We start from the raw sequence: 12,504 nt of genomic DNA, 5'->3' as shown, positions 1-12,504 counted from the left end.
AGACCTGCAACTGGTCAGTGAGATAAATTTATTGCAGAGACAGCTGCTGGTGTTGGAGCTACAAAGAGTGCATGACTCAAGCAGAATGAACAGCTTTTAAAGAACTCTTATGAAACATCTTTTTCCTGCTCATTCTGAAAAATGAAAACTGCTATCTGAATGTAAGGTGACGTAGGATCAATGAGGCTACAAGTCTAAGAGACTTTAAAACTTCTCTCCACTGATTATTTTGGAAAAGCTGTAGATTTCTGCTTCCATAAGGAACAGGACAATAACAGAACATGATAAATCAAGACAGACATACGAAAACTACCTCCCAAGAGCAAAAATTCACCAAAAAAGGTCTTTTGAGGCCTAACAATCACATTTGAAGGGCATTCTCTTATCAAGAATTTAAACTCCTCTACGTCAGTTCTGCTAAATCATTCTAGCAGATCCCACTTGAACCACTGCAAGCAACTGGTCAACAAAGTGAGTTAGACTGTAGGACAGATAGAGTTTAAAATTAATCATATAAAAACTGATCAGTTTTAACACAGAAGCTTCCTGATTGACTTTACACGAAAAATGTACAAATACACAAGTGAACGTGAAATGTAAGAATAAACAGAGAGGAAGTGCTTGTACCCCATAGGAAAAAAAAAAACAAAACCACAATAGTCAATCAGGACCTCAACTGAATGCATCTCTTGAAGTCTGAATGTGCTACTCATTCAAGAGTTCTCCAACAGAGGAGTATCTGTAACTACTGAAGGGGAAGACCAGCAAAACAATAGCAGGTTTCTCAGGTGATATTAGCAACCCCTTCTCCCAAGTTCCACACCATCCTCCTAGAAAAGTTTTAGCTAATCAAAACACCATGGGACCAACTAGTTTGATTGCCCAATCGAGTCAAGAGGACAAAGCTGCTCTTAGCTTCCTCTTTTGCATATGAAGTTGCAACATTGAATAGCTGTCAATTTGTTATCAACCATACAGTCACAAAGTCAAAAACAGATTTGTTTTGAACTGTATTGCCATGATGTACATACTTAAATGCACGGGGGTACTTTTAAGATCTATTACTTTATTTATGGTAACTTATCCTCACCATTGAAATGCCACCACTGAGCAGAATGTACAGATAAACTAATATTCTTAAATGGGGGCAGTCAAGTTATTAGCAAGCCTGAACAAATTAAAACAAAATACATTTCAGCTGCATCTATGATTAATCATTGCCAACAGTCACTGCTCACTTCCACAGTTTCTTTTAGTCCTAACTTCTTAGTACTTCATTTCAATATCTTCAATCCACTTTCATACTAGACTAAATGGGTGAATACTTGTCTTACAGTGTTCTCCTCCCAATTTACATTTTTGATAGACTCGACAGGATTTGCAGAAGCATGGTAACTCCTGTGTTATGTGACATTTATTCTTACTGCAGAAATTCCCCTAACGGTCCATCAATATGTATTTTGAAATATTACTGCACAGTTACAGTCACAGCTCTCTCTCATTGCCAGGATATTGCAAGTCACCAAAGTTTGCGCTGAACCTTCTTATCCATTCAGTTTCTGCTTACAGATTAGTTTCCAGATACCTGCACACTTTTTGCAGACCATTACTACTTGTTTTGCTATCCCTACCTAAAATGTGTTCTTCTGCCACAGAGTAAAATTACTCAACTTGCTATTCTGTTGTCTCCATTTCCTTCTGTGAAGTTAACTAGTAAAGTTCTTCCAGTTAAAAGGACAACAAACTACAAAAAACCAAAACCTTGCAGTTTAAAAACTGGAACTTAGAGAAGAAGGATTTCTTTTATAATCAAAGAAGTAATACCTGGAATGGAGTATGCTACATTAGTGAGGGGAAATGGGACAACAGCTGGACAGCAGCCCATGCTTGTAGGATCCTGTATGCCACAGACACTGGGTCAGTACACTGGGGAAACTCAACCCCATTTACAAGGGACCATTTACACTTGTGAACTACAGAGTTTTTTTACTTTTTACTGCTGGTAACAGTAAAGCTCAAGGCTTGCTAGGCTCTTTTCCACTTCAAGTTATTCAAAATCAAAAGCAAATAAGAACTGAGCTTCACAGACTTAAATTCAACCAAGGTATAAAAAACTCAAAGCAGATTCAAGAAGAACTGTTACGCAGAAGGTAAAGTTAACTTTCGTGCCCTGCATATTCCTTTTCACTTCCAGCTACCTATCCATACCTGTCACAGTATGAATCCTTTTGGACCTTATTGAAGACATTTATTACATCTTAGAAAGTGCTGTGCTCTTCTTAAAGCCTTATGGCTAATAAAAATTACTTCTACTGGTCAAACTGGGATTGCAAATTTGTAGATAATTTAATTTTTGACAACTTGCTATGTCAAAAGTCATTCAATATATAGTAAGGTACAATATTTTCTACTGTCTATAAATGCAGAATTTTGCAGTGTATCTGCTCACGTGTCCTAAATGCTTTGGAACAACTCTGGCAGCAAAACTGGGGGGAGGTACACCATAGGCATATTCAGTGCTCCTGATTAACTTCTGTGGACTGGCGTTGGGGTGGTGTTTGATGCCCAAGGTACTAAACCAAAAGAGAGGATACCAATACCATAGGGGATGTTTTGACTGCAGAACAACATGAGCAGAAGGTCTACATATCCTGAAAAAGTAAAAACTTAAAGGGAGACAAAAATATAAATTCTGTTAAGAACACTGGTTCAATATTGGTAGGTCTGATGAGACTGAAGCCAACAAATGTGCTTGCCTAGACATAAACAGTGAAAGTTTACTTGGAGCCATAAACAAATAGGGCTAAGGAGGTCCAGTCTAACTCAGTCTGAAATGTGCTGTGAAGATATCACAAATGAGCATGGTGCTGAAGTTTTTAATCAAGTATTTAGAAAATAAAAGGATATTTCATTCTTGAGCTACTGCAATTCTGAATACAAAAGCTAAAACAATACATTCAAGAAGAGTAATAACACAGTGCTCTACACAACTGTGCCACCAAAGTGAAGACCAACAGTTTCTGCAGCATGTGTTGTAACCAATACAGATTATCAATACAATCAAGAAAAAGTGCATAACCTAACAAGTGACATGGTGGACATGAAGAGTCCACCAGGAAAGGAACAGCCAAAAATTCTGTTTCACTATTGACAAAAGAGCATAGCAAATGCTATTTTAATTTACATTTCATTAAAGTCATCTAGGACAGGTTAGCAAAAAGTCTGCAGATTTTCAGTGGTTACAGGCTCAAGAGTGTGTCAGCAGCTGGAATAGGACCAGATTCCTGGGGGGCAAACAAAATTACTTCAAAAATATTTGTTCCATCTGAAACCAAAAGCAAATTAATTGGAAAAATTAAAGATGACAGCCTACAAGAAACATGTATTAGTATTAAGTGTTACAGACATTTCTTAAACATCCTGCTACCTCATCAGCCCTACAAAATACACACCTGAGGATGACAGTCCAAAATACTACTGGACATAAACACAACCATTAAACTTCATGAATAGAGAAGATTAAGAAAAAGGCTGATAGTGTTTTTCTATTAACATCAAGTGAACACCAGCATTAAGAAAGCTCAAAGTTTACTGTATATAGCAAAGAACAAGTAAAAAACCAGTCATTTCTGTAGCTCGGGAAACATTGGCCCCATGAGCAAAATAAACATTGTTCATGTTTGCTGAACAGAAAAAGCAGTGTACTCATTCCAAACTATTATTGCTTTCCTGAGATACAGACAGTATCTTTTAGTTAAACTAAAAACTTGACAGTCCAAGTCAAATCCATTTTTACTGAGATCTGGTCCTACAGGATAAACATCAGCTCTCAATTCAACTCATGCACTCTAAATTGTAGTGAAGTTGAATTTTACTACAAAATTGCCTGGGAATTTCCCCAAGCCAACAGTCTTAAAGAAATCAATGATAAAATATAGAAGTGTTATTGACACCTATAACAGAGAGAATCCAATGCATATCCTAGATAACAGAAATGCATTGATGGAACATGACATTATCTGTAGACATTTTAGCAGAGATTGAACTAGAAATCCCACAGCAATTAGACAGTGGAGGTGAAAAAAAGATACAAAATTGCTAGAAGAAGATAAGAATTCCTGAGGTTCCAGAAGGCACTGACAAGGAGCATCAATGGTGCAGAAAGCTGTCTAGGAAGTAGGCCTGCATCCTCAAAAACTGTCTTCTCTGGTATCTGCCTGTCTGGGAATGAGCGAGACTGCATGTTTGCCAGTTCAACCCAAAAAGGGGGACGGGGCTGGGTTACAGGATTTGCCGCTGACAGATCCATGAAGCAGCACACAACACCTTCTCAGCATTCTGTATTTCTAGAGACCAACACATGTACAACAGCATACACTATTGCAGAAGTGACCTGCTAACAAGGGAAGTTGTAGCATCGTCTAAAAGCATTTAGATGTTAAAACCATCTAGGAGAAAGTACTGACAAGGATGAAAATTTGAACCTCTTGTGAAGTCAGGCCTTAAGAGTTTTTTACATGTTGAATTAAGCACTTAAAGCTGCAATAACCATTCTAAGGATCTCTTTGAGATCTTCAGCCAAAATGACCATCAGCACAACCCTGAGTTAGCCGATGGAGGTACAAATTCAAGTAAAATTAAATGGCCACGAGGCAAAGGTTAACAAAGAAAAGCATCCCCAGATGCACAGGACTCACAGCCCAAAGCAACTGAGTTACTAGTCCAAATCATAATCCAAGTTTCTGCAGCTCCATTACATCACTGCCTATAAAAATCTAAAGCTTCTGAATTTCAAGTTCACAAACTAGTAGAAACCTCAACTTGAAAAAGGTAGAAATGCCATTAATGGACTGAAATTAGGTAATTGGTGCTGGGTGTAATGACCTGACCCTCATGAAACTCATACACCCAGAGCTTGTCATACAGCAAAAAGCCTCAGAAGAGCTCCATTTGCCCTGAGAAAAACCTGAGACACTCACCTAATTCTGCTGTAATATTATCATTACAGTAGCCAGCCTGTGACTCTGCTCAAAGCTGATTGCTCACCCCCTGACCAAGTGAGCTAAGCAACAGATCACTGAGTCCTGGCCTTTCTGAGGACAACGATCTCTGTCTCTCTTAACCAGGGCTTCATCTGCTAAAAATCCAGTGCCCCTGTGGAACTCATACAGCACATCAACTTCCTCCCCCAAAGTCACCAGAAAAATCATTCTGGTGAATGATTTTGAATCAATCACTTGTAGTTTGCACAAACAACTCCCAGATTCAGTACATGTGTGACAAGATAACTTGTGTACACAGAGTGAATCTTAGATTAGATGCCATGCTTTCAAACTCAACCAGCACCCTTCTTGCTCCCTCATGCTTAGTAGAAACACTGGCTGTCAAGAACTCTATCCAATTTGCCAACATTGAGTGCTAGAGATACTCAGCTACTTCTGACTTTCACATGTGTGTACAGCTTTCTCCCTACCTGACAGCTTGCTACTTCCCCATTCATCATGTGATTAAATTTCATAATTATTTGAGATCATTTCCTTAAAAAAAAGGCAGAAAAAAATGTAACTGATCATCCTCTCTGAATTTTAAGGACCACTGATTTGCTGTGACTCATACTATTTCACAACACAGAAAATAAACACATCTACGGATGCAGATTCACATCAGTTAAATTTCTACACTGTATAAAGCAGAAAGTTTCCCATTGCCATAACAACAAAATAGCTTCTGAAAAGCAGAAAGCTTAGCAGGACTGGCTCCTACAGCTTCTAAGACAGAAGCTGCCAAGTACTCAGCAGCAAAAAATCTGGAGATTTTAAGTCTCCTTGAAAATGTAAGGCATTTCTAATCAGGTATGTATTTGATCAAAAGCAGACTGAAATTCTAAAAACAAAGAGCATTTCACAGAAATTACTTTGTAATGCGAAATGTTCTAGAATAACACTTGACATGCAAGGTGGCGAATAAAATGCCTTTGACAGGGTTAAACAAATGACTAACACGTCTTGAGGTGCCATTTATAACATTTTCTCCTACCAAACACATTTCCTCTTGTTTCTGCTTCTTAATTTCTTTACTTCGCACAATAAAAAACAGCTGAAAAGTTTCATTTTTGCTTTTAGTTGGTTTCACTTTCTAAGTTGCCTGGAAGCAACGAAAAGTTTCTGTTTAGCTTGGGCGATATTCAGGGAGGAGGGAATCGGGAGCAAATCTGGATGAAAGAATAATGGCTCTGCTAGGAGTCGGCAATACAATTATTACCGTGTTTTCGGGAAGACTGTTTTATCTACATAGAGACGCTCAATCCCTTTAGCTGGGCGTTATGAGGGAACCTTTTACGGCTTAGGCGGAGGGCAACAACAACAACAATAACAACAACAACAACGAGAAAGAGGCGTCGAGCACCACCACTGCCTTCTCCTCCCCGCCTGTCACAGCCCGCTCAGCTGTTCTGGTCGCGCTCCGCATCTGCTTCTTTCTCCGGCTCAACCTCCGCCTCCTCCCGCGGCCGCCGCGCCGCAGCCCGGCGCTGACAGCGGGCGGATCCCCGCGCCCCGGCCGGCAGAGGCACCTCCGAGCCGCGGAGGGGAGGGAGGGAGACACAAAGTTTCTTTCGCGGGGCTCCGTCGGAGGCGCCGGCTCCCGGTCCTGCCCGGCGGGGAGCGCCGCTCCTCAGGCACCGGGGCAGGCAGCGGCGCCGCCCCCGTCCCCTCGCACCCCTCTGGCCGCCCCGCGGAGGGGAAGGCGGCGGTTCACCATCAGCGCCTACTCACCGCCATGGCCCCGCGGCTCTCCCGGCTAACGGTCCGCGCTCCGCCGCCAGCGGGCAGCGGCGCCGAGGCGGGGAGCGCCAGGGGGAGTTCCCGATGGCGCAGCTCGGGCAGGGGCGGCGCTTCCCCCACCCCTTTGCCCGCCCACTCGAGGTACCTGCCCTCCGGCCGCCGCCGCTCCGCCGCCTCTTCCTACCCTCCCCGCGGCTGTCACTGCCCCCCGCTCCCACCGCCGCCCCCGCCCCGTCGCCTCAGCGCTGCCCGCCGCCTCGCCCGCCGCCGCGCGGCCGCCATCTTTGGGGAGAGCTGGGGGGGCCGCGAGGGGGCAGTTGGGTCTGGCACGCAGTGCGCCTGCGCGGAGTCCTCCCGTGCGGGTGGCGGGACGTAGGCCGGAGGGATGGGCGGGGCCATGGCGTGTGGGCGTGACTTGAGTGTGGAGAGGGCGTGGTCTGACTGAGGGCGTGGCCGGCGGAGGCACGAGGGGGGCACGAGGGGGGCACGAGGGGGTCGTGGGGTTGGTGTCGGTCGTTCCGGAGCCTTGACCTCAGCCTGTACTGGCGTCTGGGGTCGGGCTTGCTTGCGTAAACTCTGCTTGGAAATAACAAAAACGTCTCTACATTATCAGCCCTGTGTTCAGCACAAACCCAAAGCAGAGCCCCACACCAGCCACTGTTTAGAAATTTTACTCTATCCCAGCCACACCCAGCACATATTCCACCCCTTGTTCCGTACTATTCACACCATGGCCAGACCTCACACTATTCAATACAACTTCACTAGCCACCGTCCTACTTCTCACAGTTTGATACAATACACAGATGTCATTCTGTTAGTCAATGGACCACCTTTGCAAAATGTCCATAAAATGTCTTTTGAGTTCATGTAGTCCATGACTCTGGGTTCCATCAGTTATGGTAGTCAGTTGGGGTGGCAGAAGTGTGTTTTGTGGAGATACTGGGCACCAAAGCCACCTCACTGGTGCACGTGCACTGCTTCTTGTAAGGCTTCTTCTCCATTGTTTTATGTGGTTTCTGCAGTAGTAATTCCTGTAATGTGCAACTCAAGCCATGGGGTTTGCCCAGGCTGGGCTCTTGCTGGGTGGAGTGAAGGGTAGGAAGGGTTGCCTGTTTCCTATACAGGTATTATCACAGTGAAAGTCAAAGGGCAGACACTGAGCAGGGCAGGACTGTGGACACCTGAGGTATCCCCTGCCTGCTGCCTAAGCATGTTGTGTCCAACATTAGAGAGGAAAGGGGAAGAAATGTGCTTTTCCAGGCACTTGTGCAGGGAGGAACTATCTTCCCTCAACACCTGCAATGATCAGCTGATGTCCTGAATGCTAATTTGTGATTATCCTTTGCTTAATGTTTGTCCTTTCTGCTGTTACGGATCAAAATTATTTTACTACAGTGTTTGGCTTAATGACCTTCTGCAGCAGTGGACCAAACTGAATGAGATATTTTATAAAGTGGTTTTGTTAATTTGCTTTAAAGCTCTCTGTTATTAACTTACTAAGTTCCTATTTCTCTTGCATTTCAGCAGTGTTCATATAATTTTGATAGCTTCACAGCAGGCAGAAGGTAGCTCCTATCAACAAAGGATGCACCAAGCAATGTTTGGTCATTGCCTGGTTCCTCCCTTTCCCAAATGCAGAATTTTAATGGTGAATAGCATACTAGACTGTGATATCTCAGATCTCAAAAACTAGAGAGACTTGGGACTGATCAATATTTGGATGAGCTACCTCGTTAGATACTGCGGAAAATGCTGCTGGTGATTCATTCAGCACCATTCTTCTGTCTATGAGTCAGGGCTGAACAAATGCCACTGCACAGCATTAGTGGGTCCTACCATTCAGGGGCACAAACTGGAGATTTTTGCCAGTTACAGCTGTTGGAAAATCCCTGATTTTCCTGCCTTATTCCAGTTTCAGTATGGCTTTCCAGAACTGGCCAGCAGTTGTGGCAGAATACAGCATAGGGTTTCTACAGTTCCTTTTGTCAGGCACCACTCACTGATGGCAGAGGGGCCAAGAACAGCAGTGGCAGCCGTGGCCATGGGCACCACTGTAGGCAGCCACAGATCCTGGCTTTGTGTCAGCATCCAGTTTGAACTGATGATGCAGCACCAATTGTACGTGCCCCACTGCTGAGAGCCCTGGGAGGGAGTGTCCTTCATTCCTCCTCCTGGCTTCCCAGCCATTCATCCCTTCATTCCTCCTCCTGGCTTCCCAGCCATTCATTCCTTCATTCCTCCTCCTCCTTCCCAGCCATTCATCCCTTCATTCCTCCTCCTGGCTTCTCAGGGCTGCTTCCCCTGCACTTCCCTTGCAGGTAAAATCAAGAAATCTCTGCTGTGTTTTGGGTGCAGGCACAGAGCTGGAACAGGGGATGGATGAGAGTGTTTAGGGTTCTTCTCCCCATCCAAATGCTGGTCCTGATGGTGTGTAAGTTTGCACTACATGGCACAGTCCTTCACCTTTTCCTTCCTTTTTAGCTCACAGTGTATATATAAGTGTATATGAAATTCCATTTTCTGCTGGAAAACTGGTTAAAGTCACCTAGAAATCATTCTGAATAATATTAAAAGTGGATGGAAGGCATTGGGAAACAGTATAAGGACCTCTTTGTCTCTCTATAGGGGCCTGTGAATAAATGGATTTTTCTAAACTAAAACTAAACAAGATTGGAATTATTTACAAACCTAAGTTGCCTATATGGCTCTCAGGGACTTTAGATGATTGACCAAATGTTTTTGCTTTCCCCCACTCTAGAACTTCCCAGAAGGACTCATTCAAGACAGAATTTCTTTACAGTAATGTACCAGATACACGTCCAAGTGCTAATGATGGGCATTTATGAAATTGGTATTGTAGCTAAATCCAGCAGAGGAGAGGTGAGGAAATACAAAAATGTATTGCAGAGTACCCTCTTAACATACAGTTGTGTGTATCGTAATGCTCTTCTTCTCTGGCTTTCACTTTTTCAGTCAAACCAAGTTACTGTCTCCAGAAAACTAAGAATTGGTGCTACAACAGCCATTATTTCAGGTTTACATTGAGTTGTATTTATCCAGCAAAACAGGTAGCAATCTGGTGCTGGGACCAGAACTGAGCAACTCATGATAGTTTTAAGACCTATGTCACTTGATCCAATCCTCCAATTCTCTCCCTCCATGCAAAGAGCCTCATCCCTGGAAACATTTAAGTCTAGGTTGGATAGAGCTCTAATAAGCCTGATCTAGTTGAAGATGTCCCTGCTCATTGCAGGGGAGTGGACTAAATGTTTAAAGATCCCTTCAAAACCAAACTATTCTATGAAGCATTCAATAGTTAAATGGGGAAAACCATCAGTTCTAAAGTTAAAATAATGCGGCTTAAGTTGGAGAGTTCAGCAAGTTTCTCACACACAGCATGTGCCTCCATAGTGAACAGCCCATTTTCACACTTGGGCTGAATCTATAATCACCTGTAGCACCTCTGCCAGGGGGGAGAATGGTGACCTCTTAGTAGTGGCAGCTCTGCTGCTGTCACAGCTTCCTGAGCCTGTAAGGGCAGTGGTAGCCAAATGTAGATCAGCAGACTTGCAGTCAGACTTCACAGTGTCTTTACAATCAGGTTTGTCACTTAAACTTCACCTGAAGACACTAGTGGGAACATTTATCCTGATCCCACAGGCCAGAGGAGAGCAGTTTAGATGGACTGTGGGCTGGGAAAGCCATGAGTTCAGAAGCACTGCTTCCTTCTACCAGACAAGTAGCATCAGTGCTACACAACATTTAAAGAAATACAGCTGGTGCTTATTTTCTAAAACAAGTAACTAATGTATGACTATAACTCCCTGAAAGTAAACTTGTTGTAGATAACAGCAAGGTGAATGAGGTTTAATTTTGATGTGTTGGCAAAAAAATTGCAGAAAATTTCATTATCACAAATTGAGTTACCGATTCCTCTGTGTCATCGGGCATACTGTGTCTTCACCTGAGCTGCATAGCATTCTTCTGTTTGTCCAGATTGCTTTCAGAGAGGCTGCCAATCAGTATAAACTCTTTGCTGGTTTCTGATTTGTATGAAAGGTTTTGAACTGTAAAAAAATCCAACTTTAATATCAGAATGTTTTATCAAAGTAAAGGTTTGCTGACAGCAGTTTAATGCTAAGCATGATTCACCTCAATGGTAAAATAAGTGTTTGTGGGGAAAAGGGAATCTCAGATTTAATTGAAGTGATCAGCTGTGTTTTTTACACAATTTGGTGAATTAGTAGAACTCAAAACACATTGAGGAATGGCATATAATAGGATGTTGATCATGTCTATAACTGTTTCTCGACACTTGTTATAGGGTAAGTCTTGTATGATATATTTTACCGTGCTTTTCTCAAAACACTGATGGACACAAATCCACAACTCATTGTCTTCTTTACCTGCTTTTCAGGATATGAATGATGAACTAAATAATTTTATGACAGGATTGAACCAGCTGAAACTTTAGAATGATAATAGCAAAATGAAAGGGAGGATTAAATGGATGAAAAATACTAATTCCATCAGAGGCAACAAAATTCAACCATTCAACTCCACATTACCGAAGTAACTCCAACACAGTATCAGGAATTTGAGGGAAATTGCAGTTTCTTAACTTCAGAGGTTAGCTGGAATGTGCCATTTCCTTCCTACTGATTAATTTCATTTTCTGGAAGAAATTCCCTTGATTTCAATGGGATTACTCTTAGAACTGGTGTTGAAAAACAATAAAAGGTATGGAAATTGTGCACTTAAGGTGTTCGAGTGCTAAACCAAACCAAATTCTTAAAGAAAAATTACGAGTCAAAATTTTTCAACCCTAGTACAATGATTTAGACTTCAAAAACAGTCACTGGAGCACGTATGGCACAGCAACCTAATTGTGTGGCACTTGTTTTTCTGGTATGTACATTTGCCAACAGGAAAAGCAAAGTACATACACACAAAGATGAAATACATGGTTTAGAACTCAAATTAATTTATCTTACTTTATTAAAATGGAAAAAATACATGGTGTAAACCTACATGTTATAATGTTATTTTTCAAACTCGAGTTAAAAAACTAAAATTCAAACAGTGAAAAATGCCTCACAGTTATGTAGACCTTGGCATTCTTGCAACTGATTATTTTGTACCTTGCAAATCTTTATTTGTTGAAATCAGCCACTTAGTTGAACTGTGATTTTTCCCATCATGAATTAAAGCTACATTTTCTTATTATTTTTTTGCCTTGAAGTGATATTTAAAGCAGTGGTTGTGGACACCAACAAAACAATATTTATTGTCCTCATCACTTTTAGAAAACACTGATGTTTGTTTTGGGTCTATGAATGGAGGTATTTCTGAGCTGTCTTTAGTGATCTCCTAGTAACAGTTGGCTTGTGGTAAATAAAGTTGAATAATCAGCCAGCCCTGGTTGTAATCAAAGTGTTTACCAGAAGCATACTTTGAGTTTGTGCTTCTGCTTGCTGTTGGTTGGAAATAATTTTGTAGCTTTCCTTTTCAAACTGTGGTGAAAAGTTAGACATTAAAAGCTCCATTGTATGGAAACAAATACTTAGAAAATTCAGGTGCAGAATTCAAGTGGATATGTTACTGAACTACATTTATTTAGGACCTTTTTCCTTATTGAATTATCAGAAATTTCTTAGGCTAGTTTAGATTTTTCCAGGAGATTTGCTCTTGGGATAAATAATAGCTTTCATCTGACGGA

At 42.0% G+C, this 12,504-nt stretch overlaps 1 protein-coding gene across 2 annotated transcripts in view; it reads right to left on the bottom strand.

Moving 5' to 3' along the window:
* FNDC3A (fibronectin type III domain containing 3A) overlaps window positions 1-7,009 on the bottom strand; it is a 111,281-nt gene extending 104,272 nt beyond the window's left edge. The window contains exon 1 of one of the 2 annotated variants that reach the window (XM_036379292.2): window positions 6,928-7,009. The gene's annotated coding sequence lies outside the window, so the exon portion shown is untranslated. Of the gene's footprint in view, window positions 1-6,773; window positions 6,809-6,927 lie in introns of those variants that run through there. The other variant, XM_036379298.2, reaches the window with a different exon arrangement.
* Window positions 7,010-12,504: the final 5,495 nt, after the last annotated feature.

Source organism: Molothrus ater, chromosome 2 (assembly GCF_012460135.2).
Source record: "Molothrus ater isolate BHLD 08-10-18 breed brown headed cowbird chromosome 2, BPBGC_Mater_1.1, whole genome shotgun sequence".
NCBI classification, from domain to species: domain Eukaryota; kingdom Metazoa; phylum Chordata; class Aves; order Passeriformes; family Icteridae; genus Molothrus; species Molothrus ater.
This window is presented reverse-complemented; position numbering and strand designations above follow the sequence as displayed.